Source organism: Puntigrus tetrazona, chromosome 13, assembly GCF_018831695.1.
Source record: "Puntigrus tetrazona isolate hp1 chromosome 13, ASM1883169v1, whole genome shotgun sequence".
Classification (NCBI taxonomy): domain Eukaryota; kingdom Metazoa; phylum Chordata; class Actinopteri; order Cypriniformes; family Cyprinidae; genus Puntigrus; species Puntigrus tetrazona.
Window position 1 is genome coordinate 9,697,480 of NC_056711.1, and position 27,763 is coordinate 9,725,242.

Below are 27,763 nucleotides of genomic sequence, written 5' to 3' on the forward strand. Positions count from 1 at the left end.
AGTCAAAGAGAACGTTTTGTTTTAGTTCACACTATTGTTAGAAAATTTCAGTGCACTGGATTTTTATATTAATTGCATTAAAGAGATTAAAGTCCACCCACAAAGTTCAATTTTGAATTGACATTTTGACAATATTGACATTTTGAAAATACAATGGAAGTCAATGGGACTATTAATAAAATAGTTTGGTTACCAACATTCTTAACAATATATTTTTGTGTTTTGCAGTAGAAGCAAAGTCAAATGAATTTTAAACCACATGAGGGTAAATAAATGAAGACAAAATTACCATTTTCAGCAACTATCTCTTTAATGTTGGTAATGTTACTTTAGCATGTTATGATATACTTCAACAGTTCATGAATATCAGAGTTTTGGTAAGTTGCATCATATAAGTTTGATTTAATAGTCAAAAGTTTTTCAAATAGAATTGAAGCAGCTGTTTAAATATTTTTTAATAGAGACTTTTTTTTTCCTCATTACAATGTCAGAACAGTGGTATCATAATTTTTTTTAAGGCATCAAAAGGCATCAAAATACATTTTATTACAGAAATTGAAAATACGCTTACAATAGAAGAAGTGCAAAAATGTATTTTTGAATAAATTCATATATAGGACAAAAACAGGCAAACAGAATCACTTCCTCTGCACATAAAACAGAGGGCTGGAGGGTTCACACTTTCACAGTTCACGAGACTCTCTGTTCCTCTGCACTTATGGTTTACTCCAAACTGTGTCCATTTCACAAGAATAAATTACAGCAGCCTGTCGGCCTCTCCTCTCTCTCTTTGTCTTTCTTTCTCTGTTCTTCATTTTCTCTGAGCTACGTTAGCCACACTCTATCCCAGAGGGAACGAGCGCTGTCAGCTCTGTGGCCTCACATCTGGAGCTTCCTGCTGGGCTGGATCGGACTCTCCACCCTCCGGCCTCCCTCTCCCCCAACCCTGCTCTCACTGCCACCGAGCTGGGCATTATCCTCCTCCCCAGCTTCGGAGTGCAGGCTGGCACTCCCTGTCGCCTTCTTGCCAAAGTCCCTTTCATTTAAATAAGATTAAACACAAATGTGGAGTGGGGGCACACACACTGGCTGGCCTGGGAGTTGAAGTGATGTTGCAGAGCACTAATCTATTCCATAGCCAATCTTTGCAATACAGAGAGAGAGACAGAGACAGAAAGGCAGAGAGCGAGAGAGAGAGGGTACAGCAAAAATCATTTCAGCTAAAAGATATATTGACTTGTTTACCAGTAAAAATATCTAAATGGTCTTTGAAGGGAATAGTTCACTGAAAAGTCATCATTTGTTAATTTACTTCAAACCTGTATGAGTCCTGTTTGGAGCAAAAAATGAGGTATTTAGCAAAATGTCCAAACTGCATACAAGTAAAAAAAAAAAAAAAAAAAAAAAAAAAAAAAAAAAGATTATTTACCAATGACACATTATATTTTTTTTAAATGTGTCAGCAATGTTCACTTTGTTACAAAAAAAATAAAAGTTCCATAAAATATCATTATATTGATAGAATAATATAGTAAACAAAAGTAGATTTTTTTCATATTACTGTTTTTAATTAAATTTAACCATCTTGGTGAACATCAAAAACTTATTACCTAAATTATGTAGGGCTTTGTTTGATATACACATACATTATATGAAAACATTCTTAATGTATTTTTTTGTGAAATATATGCAATTGTGCTTATAATGTAGGCATATTTTGATTTAAGAGTGTCGATATTTTTTTATACAAACCACTGATTATGAAAAACATCTTGTTGCCGTAGGAAACAGAAAAAGAGTTAGAGAAAGAGAGGCAGAGAAGAAGAGAACAGGAGAGGGCAGGCTGTGGTGCGCTGATGGTCATATTCTTCACATGGCTCGTCATTCGGTGGTCACACTCTTCACAGCGGCCGACTATTGATCCCGCGCTGTTCAAAGAAATAAAAAGGCATTGATCTCGAGTCACATGAAAACATCTTAAAAGGATGAGAGAAATTCCTCTCAGGATGAGCAATGGCACTTTTCTAGCTATTGACTTGTGCGCATACAGTCAAGATGACATTAACTCTCTGTCTATAACCCATGCAAAAAAAAAAATTAAACAGGGTAGCAACAAACCCCTTAAAGGCATGGCTCACTTAAAAATTAAATTTTGATCTTCATTTTTTCATCCTCACGTCCTTTCAAACCTATATGACTTCCTTTCATCTGTGCGACATAAAAGAAGATATTTTGAAGAATGTTGGTAACCAAACAGTTTCAGTTCCTATTCATTTTATATGCATTGTATGCCCATTACGAGCCAAAAGGAACCGAAACAGTTTGGTTACCAACATCTTTTCTTGTGTGCTGCTGAAGAAAGAAAGACAGGTTTGGAAAGACATGAAGATGAGTAAATGATGGCAGATCATTAAGTTTATGTTGGACTATGCCTTTAAAAATATTCAAGCAATGAGTTGTAGGATTACAACAATTAGCATTTCCTACCCATAGGACATTCTGTCCGTCTTCCCTGCCGAGACCTTTTACTGCATATTCAGCATATAAAACACTGCATTAAGAAGCCAGCAAACAATGCACAGCACATAGATGCTAATGTGTGGGTCAGGGGGACGGCTGAGGAGCGACTGCTGATTCCGGGTGACACAGGTCAGGAAGAAGGACAGCGTTCTGTCCGTGGGGGATCGACCGCTGCCTCTCCGCAGGGCGTATCCGAGACTGATTTGCATGGTTGTGTCCAAATATATGTGTATGTGTATTCGGACGGAAGATCCAGGGAGCAGGAGGTTATTCCGAAAAGCCTGCGGATGGGGCTGCTCGTGCAGTCCGCTTTGCCCTGGTCATCATCATCCTCATTAGAATTATTAATATCTCAGATGAAGGCAGAGGGGGTGAGTTGATGCGAGTAGCTTTTCTCATGCGTTGTGACAATGCCTGTCCCCTGTGTCCGGCCCTGGATCCAACCGGATCCGATTGGCTACATTCTGCCACTGTTGCTGAGATGATGCGGGGAGAGAAAATCATGGGTGTTACTGCAGTGCGCGGCCCGGCCGTAACCCATAGCCCACAGGATATGCTGAATCCGGCATTCATTCCTTTCATGTCAACAAATGAAAAAAGTTGCATGGCATTTGCATTAATAATCTGCATGCATTTGCCAGCTTTTACATATCATCTCTACAGATATGCGTATTCATGGGACGAGAGCGAGAAGAAAGAAATGTTTGCGCTCTTAATTGCTCAACACAAAAGCAGCAGCTTTGTAAACAAACGTAAACTCGCTGATATATTTGCATATTCATGCGGTGAAAGTTTTTTTTTTTCTCCCTCAGAAGGTGATGAGGCTTGAAGTTATTTATTTTCTTTGACAGTGTGCATCTTTCAGTTAGGGGCCACCTTTTATTGTTTTGGCTCATTTATCACACACGCACACACACACACGCGCACGCACCTCAAACACACTCACGCACATGCCTTTTTATTAAGGTATTTCAGCTCTTCTTTAAAGCTTAACAATGCTGCTACTAGCTTTTGAAAGCAATAAACCAGAAAGCACACTAACACACATACACAAGTAAATCTCTTTCTCAGCATATTATGACTCTATAGTATAGTGTTTTTTTTTGTTTACAGTCTGTGTGTTGGCTCACAGTGTTGTTTTTCTCTGATCCTGAGCCTGTAGTGTAGTCATTTGTCCACTAGGGTGTGTTTTAGCAGTCTCAGTGGTTCAGTGGTAACAGGCTGTAAGAGCTAACAGGGGCCAAAGGTCACTATTAACTCATCGCCTTTGGAAAGAATAAGGAGTGAAATGTGAAAGAGTGTAAGTGCTTCACTGTAATGTAATGTAAAACAGTACCGTTATCATCCATCTGCAAGCACTAACATATGTCCAGCAGTAACTCCCTCACATAAACAGTCAGAAATCACAGAAGCATTACTGCAGTTTTACTCTTGATGTGGTATAGAATGGCATAGATTTATTAGGTATTGTATTGGCAGTTATTCACAGTGTGTGATAGTAAATAAATATGTCTGTGCATCTATAAATGAGAAATGAATATGTTTATTTAGGAAAGATGCATAAAATTGGATGGAAGCAATAAATTAAACGTTTTACCCCAGAACTATTTTTAGTTTGGGTGACACTTTTGTTGTGTATTGAGTATATAATACCTATACACAAAAGTGTGCTTTTTTATGTTTTTATGTTTATGTTAAATTGTGCTCGCTATGATGAAATCTTAAATAAGATTTTTTATTACTGCCAACACACTCACCTCTACATTTTTCACTATCTACCGCTCACTTTGCCGTTTTTAACATTTTAAATCTTTGTTGTTTGCATTTAGCTGCTCTTTATTAGCAGCCTGTGATGTAGCTAACTACTTTAACTACTTCAAAAGACTGTAGTTTAACTCTTAAATCATGTGCAGCTTGTGACTCGACAAGCTAGCTTTCATGTAGCTTTCCCAGCACTGCTTCTAATCATCAATAAAAGCACAGATAGGCCTACTGTTAAATTCAAATCAACTCTTTTCAGAACAGAGGAAAGCTGCCAGTACAGAGCTGAACTTTAATCATGCGATGAGTGACATTTTCCTGTACTTCTGACAAGTGCCTCTTCAGCATATTCACACCTTAACTTAGTTATTTTAACCTCTCATTCGAAGCCCTTATCTGGATTTCTTCCACCTATCTACAATATTAAAAATCTTTGTGCGGAGAGGACCGGACCAGATTGCTCAAACAGAAGGAAGTGAAGACTAACTAAAAAAACTCAGCAACCTTCTGTTCTAATCTGCAGTCACACTGTTAAATATGATTGTTTCGGTCTCTGTGCTTCTCTTTCTGTCTTTTTTAACACACCTTTTAGCGAGGCTAAAACTTTTCACTTTCACACCTTTTGTGTATAGTCACACATACACACGCATTCATACACATACACAACCCACACTAAGTATTACAAACTAATAGATACACAAACACACACAAATTAGCTACTTGAGTAGTTCCGATCCAGCACAGGCTCATAGTAAAACCGGCCAGATTCACCAAAATACACAGTTTCTTGGAGTGTAGCCAAGTACTAGTGAGGCTTGTTTGGAAAGCTTTCAGTTAAAAAGCCACTTTTTGGCAGGAGTGGGGGTGGTAGAGCCACAGCAGTGGGTCAGAACTGCTAAAATAAATAATGGTTTAGGGAGAGAGAACCATTCCTGTAATTATATATGTCAGCTGACACCGAGCCACCCCGACTGCTCGCTCTCTCTCTCTCTCTCTCTCTCTCTCTCTCTCTCTCTCTCTCTCTCTCTCTCTGTCACACTCTTTCTCTTTCTCTCTCTCTCTCCGTTTATGACTTTCTATTCATCAGTTTCCTCTCACTCATCCTGCCACATTTTTCATTCATAATTTGTCTTTCTGTGTGACACATGTAAGTGAATAATAGCAAAAATGTTGCTGAAGCTTCCTGGTCTTCGGGACACAGTTCACAGGGGTCCATAATCGCCACTGTGTGTGGTAAAGTATAGGTAAAATACTCACTAAAAACACTCACACTGAACAAAGCCACTATAAATCTTGCTTTGTGTTGTAAATTTGCCGGTAGAAAACAAACCTCAATCTCTCACGCATTTTGCTATAATGTGAGGGATATAAGAACCTAAAGCGTCAATGTAAAACTAAATCAGAAATGTCTGAAACATTTATCTGTAACAACAAATAAATTCTATTTATATTTTACTTATATTGATCAGCAGTTACAGATTTTTTTTTCAAATAAATTTTGTTCTTTTGAACTTTGCATTATGGTTTCTAGAAATGCCTTTTTTAAACATCAACAATAGTAAAAGTATTTCTTGAGCAGCATATTAACAAATTAAAATGATTTTTGAAGGATCATGTGATACTGAAGACTAGAGTATGGAAACTGTAATACTATTTCATATTTTATAACAATTTAGTAATTATATTTCATGTATTTTGGTCAAATAAATATAAATATAAGAGACATTAGATTTTTGGCACCAAATGCCAAATGGGTTTAAATGGGGAAAAAAAACAACGGAATAAATATATGACCCTGGCCCACAAAACCAGTCATAATAGTCAGTTTATTTAAACTGATTTTATACATCATCCAGACGTTGAATAAATAAGCTTTCCATTGATGAATGGTTTGTTAGGATAAGACAATATCTGGACTACAACTATTTGAAAATCTGGAATCTGAGGGTGCAACATTGAGAAAATCCTCTTTCAAGTTATCAAAATGACGTTGTTAGCAATGCTATACTAATACTAATAAAAAGAAAATGCTACAAATGTACCCGTGCTGCTTATGACTGGTTTTGTGGTCCAGGGTCATTTACGTGCAACTGTTATTAATCTTATTATTGTTGTGTTTTAGATACTGCCCTGATGGCATTATGATCAAATAATTTTTTTACATTATGTTTAAGTGGTACTTTAAAGGTCTGACTTGATGAAGGGTGATCCTTGATCTAAAAAGTTTGAAAAATACCAGTCTACAAATTCAGACACGACATTGTCTAGGAGAGGACATCCACAGTTGCTATGAAAGACAAACTAAGAAAGCAGCATGAAAGACCATATAATGGGATACAGTAGAAGGGGAAGAAATCTCGATGGATGCCTTCATTGCTGAAGAGAAAGACAGATGGGGAAGAATCATAAGCAGAGACACTGGAGCTTCCTGTTAAAGGCGATTAGCGCAGCAGTCAGGGGGCTCTTCCTGCCCGCACAGCCAGCCTGCGCAGGTGAGAGCAGCCATGCATGCCCACTCCTTCCCTCCCAGTCCATTTGAGGTAGGTTGCCCAGCGAGACAGGGTGGAGGGGGGCAAGATTAAACGGCGGGAATAGTTTGGAGCCTTATCGCTGTTTATTCTTAGATTTCAAAACATGGAAGGGGGGTTGGTGAAGCCAAATCCCTGCCGCGCTCATTCCCCTCCGGGTCTCGCTCCTGCTTTCCTCTGCCTGCCAATCATTCCTCTGCCCACGGGGCCAAACGCAGGCCTTTCCAAAGGGGAAGCATTAGCAACACCACTTTGGCTCTCCTCCGCAGATTTGTTTATTCCTTTCTGACGAAAACTGATGCATTTCAATATGATCTTTTTTTGGAGTCTATATTCTGCTTGGCGAAGGCTTCTTTTAAAAGTTATTTACGCTATGCAGTTGTTTTGTCATCATTTGCTCTTCCTGAAAGTTTTTGTTAGACAGTGTGTTGACCTACGGAGACCAAAGAATGTGTGTGCGCGCTGTCAGTGACGATGTGCACGGTTGTTCAGGGAAATCAGAGCCAGGTGGCAGGTCCTTTGTGAGGGTGATGGTTTGTTTTGCAAGACTGCTCTCACAGATTAGCTAGCTGACTCTGGAACCAGTGTGTCCAAAAACCTTTCTCTGCTGGACTGCTTTCATCTGTGAATCATCTCTTATTATCTCGAATGAAATCCAGAAATCCATTTTAAATATTAAGAAAAGATCAAATGAACTTCTGAAGTGAAGCTAAAGTCAAAAACAAAGAGTTTAGTGCATCTTGCCAGTGGCATTATTCACAGCCGGACCAGTATCCACATTTTATTCAATATGTTTCTTGCTGTTTCTTTGTATTTATTTGAGAAATTTACTAGAAATTTCTGAGTGTAAAATGTTTTGCATGAAGAATAAGAACAAACCGAGAGAGAAAAAATCCAGAAACATCTCCAAAATGCTTCAAGAAACCTACCTGGAAAGTTATAGTACTGTTTTACACACGAATGAGGAAGCAACTAATCTCATAAATGTTTTTTTTTTTTTTAGCAATTAACTTCTTTCAATCAAATCAACATTTGGTGTGTCCATCCTTTGTGTTTAGAGCAGCTTTTGCTAGTATTTCAGGAAACTTTGCAGTTAGGTTTTGTCAAGCATCTTGAATCTGGATTTAGTCTATCTCAGTTTGTTCTGTTTCTTTACGTCATTCCAGACAAACTGATGATGATGATGAGATCAGATCTTTGTGTAAAGCACTGGCTGATGTCAGACTCCTTGTGTAAACAAAAATCTCACTGGATTATTACCACTGGATTATTGCATTTATGTCTCTTCTATTATTTTACATTATATATATATATATATATATATATATATATATATATATATATATATATATATATATATATATATATATATATATATATATATATATATACATAATTTGGCAATGGATTTGCCCTCCCTAAATATTTATTCTTTAGAAGTACTAAAAGAGTCAATGAAACAGTTAATGAACCTGAATTTTTTTGCGTACTCATATCCGGTACAAGAATTGTTAAATAATTTTCTTTCATAGCCCTAGTTCTAGCTTACTTGATTCCCTAGGGGAGATAAGACTCACCTAAAGAAAAAGAACATCTTTAACAACTTCTGGTTCTGCTAAGCACTGGTTTGCACTATACATTTTCAAACATACAAATGTATTTTTGGAAGTTGCATTCAAAATCCACTTGGCTCAAAAATCTGAGCAGTTTGAATGGGCATGATGCTTCAGTATCCTACCATTCCTCGGGTGAAAGATGTTGAACAGAGCTGAAAGTCTCTGAGAGAGTGTGAGATGATGCAGTGGATTGATTCAGGTACCGTATGTGAGTCAGAGCCCTGCAGGCTTACAGCCTGCACAAAGAGAACAGCCCTCCTTTGCCAGAGTCTCCTTGATCTTCTCAGCCCCAGGTCTACTGCACCAGGAGGCCACAAGCCCTGAACCCACCCTAACGATTGCGTTTGTTTACCGCCGCTACTGGATGAGAGCATCCGCTTAACACCGACGAAGACCTGCCGTGAAGTTTCCTCTCAGTCTGAGCGCAGAATACTCCAAGCCTCCCTCAGCCCCTCCTCTTCCCCAGGCCCGGCTACCAAAAATAGCAGCATGGTGGAATGGACTGTGACCCCCTCACCCTGCAGTGTTAGTCTCGGTTATGGTGCAGATGCCTTTTTCCCCCTTCAAAGGTTTGCTAATGCTTCCCTTAGGATCAGACCCAAACTGTGCAGAATGTCCTCTTTCCTCCCCTTTTTTTTTGCACATTTCTCTCTCTTTCACTCTATCTCTTCTAGTCTTTCTCCTTCGTTTGCCTCCTTCCTCACTGTTGCTGCCAGGGGGCAGAGAAATAATTCAAACTCGATGCATATTGCAAGCGCTTTGGTCAGTGCTGCAGTCGTCGAGTAATGACACATTAGTTTAGTGAAGTGACCCGGCCACCTCACGCTCCATAATAAATAGCTGGGGTCTGAAACAAACTTCGCCCGGGTCTGCCACGCATGCCTTCAGACTATGCGATACTTTAAAGGAATTTTCAACACACAAAGACGACAAAAAAAAAGAATGGGTGAAAAAGAAGAAAAGAAATAGCATCCCTTTAGGTAACAGAATGATTTCTGCATTGTTTAATATTTAATCACCTTGCCTTCCAACATTCAGATTTCTTTTTGCATATTCTATATAAAAATATATAATTAATGTCTGAGAAGCACATAAAAGAAAAACAAAATTCTCACAAGAGCTGGAAAAATCATTTGTTGTTCTGGAGAACAAATTAATGCGGGTGATAAAAGGAGATGCTGAGGCCATGTTTTTTTCTTCTTTTTTGTCTTTATTATCTACCGTCAGATCCTGGATTCTTTTGTTTCGAGGTTGGACGAGGTTGTTGGTCATTTTGCAGTGTTTTGTCGAGCGCTTTTTTTCCTCAAGGTGTACCTTTTTGGAGTGCATCCTCAAAACTGTGTTTGTTTTCCACATAATGCAAAATCTCATTAACGCATGTTTTTTTGACCCCTGACACCAGCACCAATTTGAAATAGAATATTTTTTCTTTGGAATATTAAGCTAGCACCTTTAGTCATATGAGTGAAACTCTCAAGTTAAAGTCACTCTTGGAGCTTTTGAACCTTTGAATATGACTCTTGTTTTTGGCTTACCCCGCAGTACTGCGGTTAGAATGACTGAACCTCATAACAAACTGTTGTGAAGGCCACAGACATTCAGTTTTAGGGTAAATGTCAAACAGCATTTTGCTGTTCAATGGACTGTGCCAAATTGAAGTAAAAAACCAAATCCCTTCGTAAATGGCCCTTCTGCAACGCTTTTAATGAAAGGTACATGCGATGGTCACTTCAAAAATTAATTTAGCAATTTATGAGACTGTATATCCTTGCTATTTATTTTGAAACTTGAGGTAATTTGCTGAAGCCCTCACCTGGTAATTAAACCCCTGAAGCACCCAAGGACAATCACCAGGGAATATTGCAGTGTAGGTACAGTGACAGTACACAAGTTTAAAAACATTTGAATGAATCCAAATATACACACTCTTCGCCACAAGCCCTTCAGATCACACAGCGTTGTTCACTTTCGCACAGATTTCAGCTTTAGCGTGTGTGTGTGTTAGCTTTGTATGCAAGCCCCCAGTGTGTCCCATTCCAGCAGACAGGGGCCACATTCGCTAACTGCCCAATAAATATTAATCTAATGTCATAGCCCCTGAGCTATTTTTGGGTTTGGAATATTAAACTAGAAAGTTATATGACCAATACAATCAATTTCAAGTCACTTTCGGATTGTTTGAACATGACTCTTGCTTCTGACTGACACTATGTTAAATATACTACGGTGCGTGATATGACTATAACAAACTGTTGTATAGGTCACAGATATTCAGATAAAATAAATTAAATAAACTAAATCAGCTGAATCCCCATATAAAGGTCCCTCCTACAAGGCTAAACGTACGTGCAATGGTGGTCAAGAAATTAATTTCACCATTTACAATAAAGAAATCCTAGGTTGCATGCCCTTGGATAATTTTTTTTTTTTTTATTTATTGAATATCTTCTGGTATTTAAAGCACCCATCAAGCACCCAAGGACAATCAACAGGAAACAGTACCCAAGATTAAATACATTTGAATGATTTCACATGTACTTGCCCTTCATAGTGCTAGCTGCAAGCATTCTGCCCTTCAGAGTGAGTACTACATAGTGATGTTCACTTGCGAATACATTTCGGCCTTCGTCTGTGTGTGTCTCTCTGTACTCGGCAACCCCCAGTGTGTCCTGTTTCAGCGGACGGAGGCCATATTCACTAATCGCCCAATAAAGATTAATCTCCCTCCCTCACCTCTCTCCTGTAATGTTGTCACAGCTACTGAGCTAAAATTTTAATAGGTTTTTTTTAGCATACCTCCATATTCCTTTCAGCGTGGGTCACTAATGACCAGCTGTGAGTGCAGAGCGCTGACCCCCCTGAGCAGACTGGGCTGCCTGGCCTCATTCTCAATATGCCGGCCCTCCAATTATCCTTAGCATGCCCCCCGGCGCAGGCCAGTGGCCCCTCCACTGCTACTGCCAGCCAACCACACTGCCACATGCTGCAGCAGAAAAATCTGCATCTGATAAGAATGTGTGTTCATTTGACTTCACATGCCGTGTCTTTCAGCCACCCTGCCTGTGTGGAACAATGCACAGCCGTAGACTCTATAACATATAGCCGTTACCTCCATCATTACATGCTGAACATTTGCGGTCTGCCTTGTATTTGTCACCATATGCATGCATAATGAATTCAAAGCGCCATGTAAAAACAAAAGTGGAGTTAATCACAGTCACAGTGTAATATATTTACGCTTTGTGAAAGATACAATTGTATGTTGATCAACTAAAGAATGTCAAAGTATAGCCTGTCACGGTTTTGGTATGGCAGCACAATTGTTTTTCCTTTAAATAACAATTTCAATCATAATAGGCATGATTAATAAAAACATTAAGTACATTAAGTTACATTAAAGGAATAGTTCACCCAAAAAAGAAAATTACACCATCAACTACTCACTTAGGTGTATATGAGTTTCTTCTTTCAGATAAACTTTATCCTGGCTTGGCAATGCTCGTGGATAGTGGCCATTATTTTGAAATTATAACGTGAATAACTAACTGACTGTTCCTGCTTCTCGGCTGACTTCTGACTCGCTGTACAAGTCATAGTTCAGCTAAAAAGCCAGAGCTCTATAACCAGAAGTCAGTTATTTATGTTATGATTTTAAAATTAGAACTATTTACAAAAACCCATCAATCTGCTTCAGAGAAAATGTGATAACACCCTGAAGGTGTATAAGTTAGTTTTATGTGGCAGTACTTGCAGATACAGATATATCTGATTTATGGAGCAAAAACAATGGCAGCTGTCCACCCGCCTTACCAAGCTTAGAATATTTTTTTGGATAAATGGATACAAGTTCGTCTGAAAGAAGAAAGTCATATACACCTAGGATGCCTTGGGGGTGAGTAGTTTATGGAGTAATTTTCATTTTTGGGTAAACTATTCCTTTAAGATGCATATTTTTTTTTTATTAAGTATAGAAATTAATGATTAAAACATGCAATTCATGAGTGATTCAAAAGGCCCAAAAGGTGGTATTTATTTACTTAATATAAATTCATGGATAAACTAGATATTACTGAATAATCCATGAGTAATTAAGTTTTCATAAACCAGTCAGTGATATGGATTCAAGTTTCAAAAGCCTTAAGTACACAAAACTTGCTTCATTTCGAAACGGACATCAGCAATTATAACTTTTAAGTGAAATTGATTCTGTTCATTCAGTAAAGGATTCATTATGAAGGTTCAGTCCATTTATAAAAAAGAGTTGAAAATTATTAATTAAAAAGATTCATTAAATTAAAAGATCCAGCATTAACACCTTACCTAAAGCCTTTATATTTTATACATTATGTCTTGTAATGCACCTTATAATGCATTTTATGATTGTGACCTCAGTTATAATACATTAATAATATTTCTATTCATTGTTACACCTTTATAATGCATTAAAACACAATGAAAAAACCTTTGAATATTACAATGCATTTTATCTTTGGTTACATTTATTTATGAAAAGATATAATGTGTTACAACAATCGTTATGAACACATGAATAATACATTATGCACAAAGGCTTTAAATAAATTGCAACCGAACAGTCACTGATCAAATCAATAGAAAGTCAATAGCAAGATGTGATTCTTTTCTTTTTTTTTTGGCTTTTTATCTCATTACATTCATTGTAAGCTGTTTTATCACATTCACAACTCAGGTAAAATATTATTTATTTTGTTATGATGCACTGTTCTGAAGATATAGAAGAATATAGGCGTGCAGTTCTGCATGTGGATATTTAGATAACTTGCTACACTTGTAAGTACATGACTTTGTTCCAGGCTAACCCCTGTGTTGCTTTAAAAATACAGCAGTTGTGTTGATTCAGCTAGATTAGAATTTACAGTCACAGAGCTTTCCAATATGCATCAGACAATCAGTGCACAGACAGTGGGCGGTCGGTCAGTCTGTCTGGGGCTGAGACTATGGTCACCCCAGTCATAATTACAGCTCAGCGCCTGTTCCAGCTCCCTCTATCTGCACTGGTCTTATTCTCAGTCATTGCACCTGACAATCTTCCTCTTTGTCATCTTCTCTTTGAACCTCAGAGGAGCACAAGCTCATGGCAGGCGGCAAGGAATTTGTCCAGCTTTGACATGGCAAATGCATTTCTTAGCCCTCCTTTGAGTACACCCTTATCAATATGAATGCTAAGCTGTGACTGCTCTGAACCTCTGCTCTTTAGAAATGGGCCCACACTGGTGCTGCCAGATGCAAATTTGACCAAAACAGGCACCTGATAATACTACTGACATTTGGGGCTTGTAGACGCACCGCCTATATGAAGGACAAAGGTATGAATGCATGCACTAGCAGACATATTCATATAGGGCACATAAAACCCTATACCCAGAATACAATGCTCAGCACAAATCTATGTAGCCTACATCAGTCCTTACTTCTAGCCTACTTGCTCTGCTGTGAGTAGTCTTCAGGGATACGGTCTATTATTCTGCTGTATGCAGGCCTGAGGAGAGCCGGCTTGTCGTTCTCTCTTGACCTTACACTATAGCATCCATATGCACGGATTGAATAAAATAATAATGGCTGAGTTTTCCCAAAAACATTCCAAATTCTGCCCCCAAAAATCATATGTAACCTCTTTCAGTAATTTTTGATGCTTTAGCTCAGTCTGAAATGACCAGCCATGACTGTATAGGGTTAATTGTCAGGGATTAAAGTGTTCTTCTAAAATACATTAAGCCCAAGGCTGAAGTTGAAGTCAATGCTGTAATATTAGTTATTAAAATGAAAAATGGGAATTATAAATGGGGTAGGTGAAGAGATGTATTGCCAGCCTAGTGCAAAAAATATCAGAAGTGAGTGAGAAGGCATTAACATTATAAGAAAGTCTCTAGAGAAGAGTATATGTGGAACATTATAATGAGCTATAGACTTGCACAACTTCATACCGCATATCGCCGCCTAAATGAGCATATAATACATGTATCGGTTTCTTATACTGGGACTCCCGGTCCAGTTTGACCAGCCATGTGCTGCAGTTTGTAATTAGTGGAGCCGTTTCATTTCTGAGAAAGAGAGAGCAACTGGGGGACCATGAAAAGAAAGCGACTGAACAATAGAAAATCAAGAAAGAAAAAAATAAAAAAATACAGAGAGACAGACATAATCTCACCAATCTGACACTGACCCTTTTCATTAAAGGCTGATTAAAACTTTTAAAAATGCTGTTTGCCCCTAGAAGACGATAACCTCTACAACACGAGACATTAAAGAATAATAACCATCTATAAAAAGGGACAAAGAAATTCTTGCCTGAGCTAGAAAAACCCAATTGGAACATTTTAGAAAATTAATGAAATTTTAGATCAAATGAATAATAAATTAGGAGAAAATGAATTATAAATGAGAAAAAAGTGCTCTTACTATCAAACAGTACTAAAGGAACATGTAATCCTCAACAAGCTTGAAGAAACAGGGTCAGGTTCAAGCCAGCGTATTGGTGTGCAAAAAACAAAGGTTTCTGCTCTACACTGCTTTGAAGATAATTGAAACAACTGTGCTTGAAAGGACTCCAGCCTGACTATGTACTACACAGGCCAGTTTTACTTGTTTTTATTTTCACCAACAACAATGGGATTTGCGTGGTTCTGCTCTTTTCACCAAAAAAATAATAGTAAAAAAAACACATCAAATGCTTACTTGCGCTCACATTCCTTGGTACTTAATGAAGTTCTTAAAAGCTCCATTAAAAATGAAACTCGAGAAAATATGCAAAACGTTTCATGTTGCCGAAAGTTGGCCCATTAAAAGTTGGGTCTTCTTGAAAGGAGCCACGAAATGAACTTCATCTTTGTTGCACAACATCAATCCAGCACTTAAAATGACCAAAATAATGACTAATCATACGATTATCTTTATCAATCACGAGCATGTTCCTGTACCAAAGGCTGCATTATTGCTGTCGAATATTAATTCTAATTTCAATTATTAATATTTTAATTATACAAATGAATTAAACATTAGCAGATGTATTGGAAGATGCTCAACACAATATTTGATAGAATCACCAAGTTCAGGCAGAGGGAGAGATGCAAAGCTTCCCGAAGTTCTCATCACTGCAATATAAGTGATAATGACCTCTGAGTGAGTCTTCAAATTGCATTACTGTTGTGCGGTGCAATGATACACAGATCAATCTCCGTTATCATAACGGCAATATTTAGTACTCTGAGATATTGCCTGCCTGTTATCTGCTCTTGCCTGAGGAACAAAGAGTTTTATTGAGCCCAATAAACATGATTCTTTCAGGGTGGGGTGACTGCTGGCTGGTGGTCTTATTGGAGGGTGTTAAATGGCTCATTGGCACAAGGTTGTGGACGTGTGAAATGACAGCTCAGGGTGAAAGGCCATCAGTCAGTGTAAACAAATCACACGCTAATCAGTGGCTACTCGCTGACAGAGAGTGGATGGAGTTTTAGAGGAGCCCTGCTGAGCAAAGTGTGTTTAAAAGTGCACCTGACACAATGGTGTGGATGCGCCGCGTAATTCAAAGCCATTTACTCAGTTAAGTCCCATGTGGGATGCCGAAGACTGTAAGATTATGAAATAAAATTTGAAATAATCATTTTAAGTGTGAGGCTTGCAAATGTGTATTTAATTTGCAGTTGAAATCAGTGTTAAATTAGTAACAAAGAAGCTCAGATGGAAAGTGTGCATAAAGAGGGTAATTAAATTATTAAATACCGCAGTAATATTAGCAGTGCACTATGGAAAACTAGAAAGAACATTTTATGTATTTGCTTAATTCTGCACTATTTTCTAAACTTTTGCTTGCCAAAATTGTCGTCATTTTAGTTAAATGGACTATTTTACTAAACTGACTATGTTGCACAATACAAAAAACGATGAAAGAAAAACTAAATAATTTGTAACTATTTAGTGCTTTCAAATGCTTAATTCTGAATCGCTTCCAAAATAAAAGCTGTTGTTTACATAATATATATATATATATATATATATATATATATATATATATATATATATATATATATATGTAATGTATATACATTTATTATGTATATATATATATATATATATATATAAATAGACACACATACATAATGTATTTGAAAATATTTACATGCATATATATTTATATATTTATATTCTTTTATTTTATATTATATATAAATATATAAACATATTTTTCTTATATACATGTATGTGTTTGCATTTATATATACATAATAAATATACACAGTTCACTGACATATATTCATATATTATATAAACAAAAACTTTTATTTTGGATTCATTTGTACAGCACTGATATAATTTGTACATATAGTTTACAGTTTTTTTTCATAGTCTTCATAGTATATATATAAATAACACAGATAAAACCAAACAAAAATACCTGATGGAATACAAACACCTTCAGAATGTTTCGACTGTCCCCTCAAGTGCATTACATAGACACCAAATAATGTGGAAAATGCTAAAAACCGAAAGACAGTTGATAAGAGAAATCTGACTGGCAGACTGCAGGCCGGTGCTGTCGAGTCTGGCAGATAATGAATAAATTGTCGGAGTGCCTGAGATGCCTTCCAATAAGACCTTCAGCGCAGGTTGTGATTTCTGCTATGTGTGGAGTCAACCACCAGCTCTCTCAATGAGATCATGTACTGCGTTCCTGAAGTGAACAATTATAATTGTATCCGACTCTACGGCTGAAAGCTGGGATGAACCGGTTCCTTTCGCAGTCTGTTCCTCTGTGGATACACGGATAGTGAGTTCGCCTTATGTTAGCAGTTAGCGTTATACGGTTTAGCACACACCTCTCACTCACTTGGCTGTGGAGCAGCCAGACCTGTCCATGGGCTTCGGGGAAACTCACAGCGCTATAGGACTGTTAAAAGTAGATAATTGGAAACAGGAGGAAGTCGTCCTTACAATAGGCATCTACCGACGCGCAGCTTGTTACCAAAAGTGCTTTAATAATTAATGTAGTTCCCTTCCCTGTTCGACACTCTGTCTTTGATATAAGGTTACTGCGCTTGGGGTCCTGCTGAAGGACTAGGCTAAGCAGTCAAACCTTTTCAAGTCCTTCTTCTCTCTCTTGCCCAAACATGCACCCTGCCCTGCGTCTTTTCAGGAGCGAGGGCGATCAAGCACAGAAAACGTTCTCTTCTCATCTCTTTTTGGCACCATCAGCACATTTTGGTTTTTTAGCCATTTAATTGGCCTTGCTTATCCAATTATTCCTCAGGTTACCCATCCTTTCTGTAAATTTCAGGGGAGAGAGTGTAAATCGAACCGTGTTTGAGTGTAAGGTCATTGTCGAATAATAGTGGGCCATCATTAGCAAAGGATGTTCAGGATGGGTTGAGGGAAAGCATGTAATGCTACCCTCAGTGGGAGGCTCAGGAAGAAGAATGAGAAAAAAATAATTATTGCATGCCTCCACTTTTAAAAGCATTCCCAAGGTCACCAAGGGTCAAGAATAGGCTAGCTGTTTGGTTGCATCATCAGTGCTAAATGCCTGCCAGTTGGTTTGGGCTTTATTTATTTATTTTTTCTTTGTCAGTGGACACATTGTTTAATGAATACATAGAGAATCTATATGTAGACAATGCAGGATATTTTTGCATGCTAGTATCCATCCTGTAACATGGATTCAGTACTATTTTATTTTTGAGTATTATATCAAGTGTCCACTACAAGGCTGAAGCTCACTGATATTTCATTTTCTTACTCTGCAACAAATATATTCAGATTTTGGTCAACTTTCACTTCATGCCATTTCTTCTGGCACTCCCCAAAACGCTGATACATCTGGGGGTGGGACATGCAGTTTTTGGTTTTTTATGATGTATGTAAAGCAGCATTAAAATTAAAGTCACTCTTGTTGCATTTTAAAATGCGTAGTCACTTTTAAATCAACATTTATAACTGACAAATAAATTCACCAGATTCAAACAAATTCACACAATAATAAACCAGGTCCAGGGCCAAGACCTACAGGGTGGCAAAGAAAGACTAAATTTAATAACTAAATTACTATATTTAAATAATAATAATAAAAATATTCAAGATTGCAGAATCACAACATGAACATGAATTATAGTTAATTAATTTACAGGTAACACTTTAATATGGGACCAATTCTCACTATTAACTAGTTTTTTTTATTAGCATGCCTATTACTGGCTGTTTGAATAGCACTTATAAAGCACATACTCTGCAAGGTTATATTCTACATCCATAATTTAACCAATATCTAAACTTAACTACCTTACTAACCATTTATGAGCAGCAAATTAGGAGTTTATGTTTTTACAGTAATGGCTTGTTAATAGCAAAAATTGGACCTTAAGATAAAGTGTGACCAATTTACCTATGTTGACATTCTGGTAATAATAAATGATAAGTTATTTATTGTTGTTTTAATATCATATTAAATAGAAAGTGTCAAAAGGAATGCGAACCAGTGATGTAAACACTAACATACATTTAAATGAATCATTTCATTTCAGACTGAAAATATCTAAAGACTAATTTCTAAAACACTGCCACCTCCTAGACTTCATAGCTTGTAACGTCAACATTTTATGCATTTCTATTTATAATCGTGCCTTTTTCATGATGCATATGCGTGAATTCATAACATGCATTTTACTTTTTTTTCTAGTGTTGTCGCTAATGTAAATGCGCTAAGGGTGCCGCCTCACCAATCCTCGAATCCTTTGTTGATTTCTATGTTGTGGGTTATTTCTCCTGCGAATGTGAACATGTGGCAGTGCTTTACATAACTAAATAATTATGAGTTCTGTATCTGCAGTTAGTGTAACTGCAGGTTTGCGTATGATTACATGTGTGGAGCTTTGCAGTTGTGCTGCACATGCTTGTGAATGCACGGAGGAGTCTGGGAAGGATTGTGCGGGGAGGTGCCATGCTGTGCCGTGTCTGTCTCTCCGTGGGCTGTGTTGTATGCAGGCCCATGCACAGCACCCTGTCAGTCAAGGTGGGGATCAGCTGTGGCCTGGGATGGGAGCATTAGCCCCCCGTGGTGCTCCCTCTCTGCGCCCCCCTCCCCATCCTGCCCGATTTCCACCCCGTGAGCTTCCCGGAGCGCGGCCATGCTCCTACCTGTCTGCTTAATCTGGGATTTTCTCGAGATAATGCTGTTATTTCAGGCCAGTAGCAGGATTTCCCACAAGAAAGGCCCAGTTCAGCCCTTTTTTTTTCTTCTGCCTAAATGTCATCTATTGTGCTGAGATATACAAGGGATTTTGTGGTGAGCGGAGCATGAGCAGAATTTTGACAGCATTTTAATATCCGTTATGATTGTTGTAAGACATCTCTGTTCTTTAAAACTCATTGGGAAGAGTCTATAGTATAGTCACAATAAAGCTCTGTTATCTCTTATCGAGTCAGAGATCGTAGCAGATGAACTAGGATAGATCGCTCAATAATGAACAGCAAAGGAGGAGGATTCCGGTCTTTGTACAGATGTTGTCTCACCACAGGCCAGCATTGTGTGTATCACTGTAGATAGGCAGCTTTCAACACTATGGATTATGATAGCTGTCTTTATGTGTGCACTAGATTAGGGCCCGAGGATTTAATTAGGAAAATCAAGGAAATTTTTCAGGAAGAGCTACGGATGTTTTCTGCATCTCAGGTCTCCTGAAAAAAAATGTGAATAAGTAAACAAGAAAACACTTTATTAAAAAAGTCATATAAAACATATATAAAATAATACTGAATATTAAGATTATTTGAATAAATATTATCAATAGTAATTGGTTCAATTTAATATCTACTCATACTAAAACATTAATTATAAATGAACAAACTACATAAACTAAATTAACAAATGCTGTAAAAATATATATTTTCAGTTCATAATACCAATTATTTATTGTTAAGGATTTCAACTTTATTAGTATTTCTATTGGAACATTTTTAGGAAAACCCATACTAAATGAAAATATACACATTTAGTAAGAAGACATTATTAGAAATTGAAGCATTAAAATACTTTTAAAAAATATAAACCACATACATTTCTAGATGCTCATGAAAAAGGTAATTCTGCTCTTCTGAAATGCCAAAGGTTGTTATAAAAAAAATGTTTTTGCGATAATCAGATTTTTACCATGAATTAAATTCATACTTTGAATGGAAATATAGTTTCACTAATACAATGCAACTGGACGTCTCTAAAAACAGCTGGATGTGGAATGAATTTTTAATCAATGTTTATAGCTCTCCAACTCTGCTGAAGTAGTCCAGTAAATGAGGATAAGTGCAGGCTTGTGTGTGCACCCGCTTGCGTGTGTGTGGGTCCTTTAGTAATAAGGCTGCCGTTTCTTTATGAATGAACCTTCCCTTTCATGTTTGTTTGAATGCCACATGGTTGACCACAAAACAGAACCCTCAAATCTTTTAAATAAACAGAAAGATTACAGTTCTGCTGTTGCCTTTGAAATGGTTTTGGAATGCAAATCGAGTCAGAAGGTCCGGCTGTGGTTATGTGCCTTAATAGGCTATAGTTTTAGCCAGCTGATTATTCCCCATTTATATACCTTCATTTGGAAACGTCAATTGGTTAAATCAAAGGAAGAATGCCAGAAAGGCCAAACAGGTAACCACATAATGACAGCCAAAAGGCTTTCAAAAACAGACCACAGTGAAACAGTAAAATAGAAGAAAACTAAGGAAGTATAGGATTCCTCCTGCAAAGCTAATGTTATCGAGAGAGATCAGAATCATAACGCTCTGACTGTGTCACAGTGCATACTTGCTAACCATTGTCTGCACATCTTTAGAGTAATAATGGAAACCGATGTGAAAATGAAGTGACACATAGTGATTTGTACAAACTAATCGTAAATTACATACTGGATTCCAGCGGTGACATTTTCCCTCAAACCTTCTCACAAATTTTGGTCTGTGTCCAGCCTCCGGGTTTGTATTTTGTGATTAGTGCAATGGGCAGACCTTCGCAATCTTAGGCCAGATTTAAGGCAATATTTGAAGGCAGTTCGTGATCATGAAAAGCCAATTTGCTCCAGATGTTTCGGGGAGAAAAAAAAGAAAAGGAAATCCAGATTTGCTCAGATTTGAACCTTTGGCCCTTTGTACTAAAATTACACAAAGAATAAACGACAACTAACCAGCAGCAGTTGGGGACGACTCCTGGATGTTTACACTCGCAGCTTCTTACAGATGGACTGTTAGCCGCACTGTGTGAATAAATGCAGTTCACTGCAAGCAATAATGATTATAATTTAAAAAAAAGAGAGAGAAGTATATGATTTCAGCACATGCCAACTGCTCCTTGCATAGGAGCGACAGATTGTTCCAAACCAATTAGAGCTCCTTTTGTTTAGCTCAAGTTAAACACACAATCCTCCAAAGAAAGCAAGCGTCTTTTGATTTCTTTTGAGCGCTGGCGGAGGTGGCTGCAGACGGCTCGCAGCACAAAGAGAGGTGCGGTAACGATGCGCCAGGCTCGGCCCAGATGGCTCAGAGGCACTGCGACCTTGTTAGCACCTGCTCTGCGGGCCCTTTGTGTGGGCATGGCCGTGGGCACGGAGACGGGCACGCACCACAGACTCCGCTCCTCCCAAACCTCCATCAGCTCTAATGAAGCGGCAGCTCTGCCCATCATCACTACCACCCTCAGCCCCTCGCATTACCCACCAGGACAATCCCCCCACCAAAAAAAAATGGTGGAGAACGGCAAAGACGTGATTTAAAATGAATCAAGCATCTCAGGGCCCCCGAAATGTCATTATAATTAGGTATGTAAATCTTCTTATCATCCCCCTGTGCCATGTATTAGAACGACTGCTATAAGCCCTAAGGTTGCCCTAAAAATATTCAATTAATAAATGACTGGGTTTTGATGAACTTTGATTGTTTTGGGCCGTCTTCCAAGTTTACCTTATCAGGAAATGTCACCTTGATCCGGGTCTCAGTGGTCTGCTAAATGGTGTCACAACATCCACCCCATCCTTTTAAAAAGCGCACTTTGTATCACCAGATTAACCACAGCTCAACTTATTGGACACAAATCAAAATCATTATGATGAAACGGTGTTGTCTGAAATGCTACAGACATATCTAGTTGACCCCGTGGCTACCATCGAACTCGCAGGGGCGCACATGAAACTCCACGTGCAAACATGTTCGCTGTATGCAGATTTAAAAAAAAGACATTCAAATAGAAGATAGGCCTTCAAGAGTGCCAGCCAGAAAAAAAAGCAAATCAGCTGTAAAGAAACGAACAAATGAAAGCCCAGAGTGGTGGAGCTAATGCGCAAACTTGTTTCTGTCCTCTACGGCTCCATCATTTATTCAGGAGGTAGAGCGCAAGACGGCCGACTCGCATTTGCTTGATACTCAATTATACATTAGTGTACATCACTTGGCAATCTGTTCATATCAATTTAATTGGATTTTAATATTGCCTCTGATCTTGTTGTCCAATTAACAGTACTGGCTGGCAATAAAGCAGAACCACACACTCTGTGACACCTTTGATCCCCGCCATATGGAGCTCCTCCATTGATTACCACATTTTCTGAAATTTCACTCTCTCAATATGGCCCGTGATGAATGGAAGAAAATGCACATCCCCGACGTGATAAAAATTTCACTTCCACTTGCAACTTCATTTATTTTGTTGACATCCTGCACTGATTAAAAACAATAAAAAAGGAGAGCCATGCCCTGAATATGGTATGCAAATAGAGCCCTGGGCAGGCATCTTGTGATGCCAGGGGACTGTTGCAGTCACTGGCTTGGCATTGCCTCAAGAATTCCCTTAAAGTGGCAGCACCTTTTTTCCAAAGACTCAGAGAGATGCTTTCTCTTGTAATGGCTGTCACAACACGGGTGGGGAGGAGAAGAAAAGCGATTTGGAGATCATTTTCTCTTTACATAGGAAAAAAAAAAACTTCACTAGCATTAATTTTTCATAAGGGCTTACACGATTTTAGAGCAGCATCACACAAAAGATTAAAAAAAGGAAATGGGGAGAAACAGTTCCTGTAGCAAATGTTTATTCCGTTCTCGTATTACCACCCAAAGACAGCTGCCATAAAGCGAGAGCTGTTTTACCTCTCTTAACATGCTCGGGGGCAAGTAAGGGGCAAAAACGAAGCGTGTAACATAGACACATGCAGGGGTGCAATCAGAGCGGAGGAGTGCACAGAGCACTGACCCACTTCAGGTAAAAGCTCAGCGGAGTCACCAGCAGAAGATGTTCTTGAAGATGACTCTTCTGCTGTTCTTTTCTATTCTTTTATCTCTTTGCCTATCCTGTCCTCTCAGTTGTCTATTCCAACTTGGGTCCATCGCGGTGCTCATCCCAAAATAACTCTACCTGAGATTTTTGCTGTTGTTTTTTGCTCCTTGTTATAAATGTGAAGTCTAGGGATGCACAATTCCTCTTTTATAAATAAAAAAATGAAAATAAAATGAGTATATAATATAATATGTAATTCACAGAAGGATCTTTTTAACATAAAGAATTTATAATAAAAATATTATATTGAATGTTAGAATTCTAATGTACAATAATAATGTATTTGTTAAGGATTAACACTCAAACCTATATTTTTGTAATTCATAATTGTTTTTAATATAATTAAATGCAAAACAATTTTTTTGTTTTAAATATATAGGCTATAATGTAATAAAGTTGAATCAATAACTGTATCGTTGGTTTTAACAGCAGTCTTGGAAAATAATGCATTAATCCTATGAGCTGTTTATGATATGTATATCTTTCTAGCTTTCAAAATTGACATTTGAACTGATAACCAGTCCATATAAAAAGGTCACTATTGATACAGATTCAGGTATCAGACTGCAGCCTCTTTACATCAGTCCCTTTTCTGCAGCAAACCTTTCATTTGTTTTAATCTGACAAATACAAAAAAAAAGGTTTTGTTTGTCAGACTAAAATTAGTTAAAATTTGTCAAATTAAAAACAGCATTCCAAGAGAAAATAATGAATAAAGAAAAGATGAATGGAAATGATAAACTGTAAACTGATAAAAAAAATAAATGGTTGAGATTTAAATGTTGAGAAAATTATGCTAATACAGTTTGACAAATTAATGTACTTCAATAACCCCTAATAAATAAATGATATTATTTTGTATGACATACTGAAAGGCTTCACTCTGTCGTTGCTGTTTTGTTGTTCAGGTTTCTGTAATTCACCCTTCTTCTCACCTATTTCACATGCTGTATTACTGTCACTCCTTCCGCAATACAAACTGACAATGCTTTCTTCTTTTTCCCCTCCCTCCTTCTCTCTGTCTGTCTCCTACGCAAGTATAAAAAGCACTGTTGAGTAGTGGCCTATCATTAGAATAATTAATTGTTCAATGAAGTGGCATTTTCAGCAGGAAGTACTCCAACGGATGCTGTAAGACAGGCATTAACAGGAGTGAAGTCAGCAGCGAGAAGGGGGGGCTGCACTTTTTCTGCTAGTCAGACTAATATAGCCCCCACATTTTTTCTGTCCCTTTTTATACAAAGAACACTTAGAAATTTAAATATAAATAATGATCTCTATACACAAAATGTAATTAAATATTTTTTTAAGTATATATATATATATATATATATGTGTGTGTGTCTGTGTGTGTGTGTGTGTGTGTGTGTGTGTGTGTGTGTGTGTGTGTAGAAATATATTACATTGAATAACTACATGAAGTAAAAAAGGCCAGCTGATACACAAAATAAATAAACAAACAACTACAAAAAACGCATAACCTATCTATTACACGTCATAAATGATTTCTTGACCATTAGCAGTTTTTCTACATCACAGCTATTCCTAAGGCATATTAAATCAGAGAGGGTGCGTGTGTGTGTGTGGGGGGGGGCCTTGGTAGGACATCTGCGCCTGCCAGATAATTCAGTTAATTTCTATTCCCTTGAACCTGGAGGTGTTAATTTGGAAGCAAGGCAGCCGAGTCTGAAGAATGCCAATACGTCATTTGAATGATTAATGCAGCCGGGGGAATTGGGGGCCTTTGTTTACTCTTTCATTTTGACATGGCAAAGCAAGGAGGTGCGGTGCATGGCGCACGGAGTTGAGGGCAACTTCTGTGGGCGTCCTGGGCTTAGTGTGCGGGTGTTTGTGTGCAAATGCATGCAGAGAAAACCCGGCTACAGTGTTGGGATATAGAAGTGTGAAACACATGCTACTTCAACTCCCTGCGTTCAGTGTCTGGTAGGCAGAACAATCAAACGTCACACATAAACACACCAGGTGCCAAAATATGAAGGGCTGTCACAGGTAAATCACACACTCAGTACACAAAAAAGAATAAGTGTGTTTTAACTGTTGGCTAAGTGAACTCTATAATTGTTTATTTTAACAAAAAGATTATATGTAAAAAGTTATATTAGTGCAGTTTTATTGTTAAAGAGTGGCTAACACTTTAAAATAGGTTCCATTTGTTAATAGTAGTTAACTATATTTGATAACAGTTACAAAACTTCATTTTAAGAGTTTTGTTACACAAATAAGAACTTAGTAATATTAATTAACACGTACTTACTATATGGTTAGGATTAAGGTTGGTTCAGGGTTAAAGGTCAGGTAATTCTACACAATATAAAATTTCATTTTTTTAAAATTCATTATTAAAATGAAAATGAATACTGTAACAAATGTATTGCTCATTGTTAATCAATGCAATGCAAATATGAACTAATTCCTTATCGTAAATTGTTGTCAAAGATTCTAAATAAGAACAAACACTAGACAAAAAAACAAACAAAAATAAAACATGAATTTATATAATATTATTAATTAATATTATAATAGCCTAAGAAACTTGATATTGAAAATGACCATGGCTGCTTAGATGACCTTTTTATATTTTGTGCATTTCTACATTTTGTGATAATCCTGTTTTAGGATTCAGTTTCGTTTTTCAGCATAATTAAATGAAAAAAAAGCATTGTGTCTGCAGGAAATAAATTGCAGCATATTGAAGCTTTACTCCGGGTTCAGGCGAATGACACACTCTCTTAGTCATTTGCCAGGCAGTTAGCGGGCAGGGTGTGCCAGACGTGTCCCTGAGCAGTGGGACTTGGCTGGGCTGCCAGCTGCCCCCGAAGGCCTCGCGATGCAGCCCTGCCCAAGGTGAGATGAACTCATCTTGAGAGAGCTGACTGGCACGGGCATGCTCTGCTGGCCAGAGAACAGGCAGGTGTCCCCGTCCCATTCCCGTCTTCCTCACTTCTCATGCCCAACGAAGTGCAGCAAGCTCTGACGGATATCCTGTCTGCTTTCCCTTTGAGCCTAGTCTCTCTCTCTCTCTCTCACTCTCTCTCTTTTTCTCTGGCTCCTGCTCGCTCGCTCGCATTCTTTTTTCCCAGCCCCATCATTTATTCATGGAACAGGTTCAACTCCCAGCACTGATGTCTGGAAACGACGCGTGGACACAGAAGTGACAGTGGGTGGTTTCGAGAGTGGCCAGCGTGGATAATAGCAGCCGGGCGATAGAGGTAAAAAGGCTGGATGCTATTAGAGATGCTAAGGTTAATTATCAGAGTTAACTAATTCAATACATTTCTATGTGCTTCACAATGTATCTAATAAAATGTCAAAATGTGGGTCTGTTAAGAACTTCAAGCTTTTAAATAAAAATTACACAAAAAATATGCTGACCTTTAATAATCGTGTAATGCAAATTATCAATTTTCAAATGTTCAAATTGTCGTATTTCTTCAAGGTTTACGACTAAAATTGCTCATTCTCGCTCTCATGTCCATTGCTTTTCATTTTATTTTCAATTAAAACAAACACTTATTCATTTACAAAGTTTTTAAGAAAAAAAACCAAACATAATTTGATGGAATTTGTTTGTAAAAATGAATAGATTCAGAGACTATAAACGAAAAACAAAATTCATTTCAAAACTACACACCCACAAACACACACTTTTTAATCCACTTTAATGAGTAACTCTCCAATCCAGATTTTAAAAAATACCTGAAATGAAATTACCTCATCAATATTTTCAGTCAGTTAAATAAGAACATAAGAACAAAATTGAAGTATGTTTCACTGCCTTTTTACACTAAAGGACACTGAAGCCCATCGGCTCAGCAACAATTGCATTAAATATTAATATTAAAATATAACATTTTAATAATTTGCACTCTTTTTAATTATATTCTATAAATGTCATTAAACTGTTTATCCTTATTTAAAGTTTATTTCAACCATATTTAAAGCGCATGAAAAATGCACTGACAATGCTTTTTATTTATCCATTT

The 27,763-nt window shown here is 37.6% G+C and overlaps 1 long non-coding RNA gene across 2 annotated transcripts in view; it reads right to left on the reverse strand.

The window, feature by feature from the left end:
• Positions 1 to 1,533: 1,533 nt before the first annotated feature.
• LOC122356802 overlaps positions 1,534 to 27,763 on the reverse strand; it is a 351,371-nt gene continuing 325,141 nt past the window's right edge. For both annotated transcript variants that reach the window (XR_006252386.1, XR_006252383.1), the window contains exon 11: positions 1,534 to 1,928. This is a non-coding gene — a long non-coding RNA (uncharacterized LOC122356802). The remainder of the gene's footprint in view (positions 1,929 to 27,763) is intronic.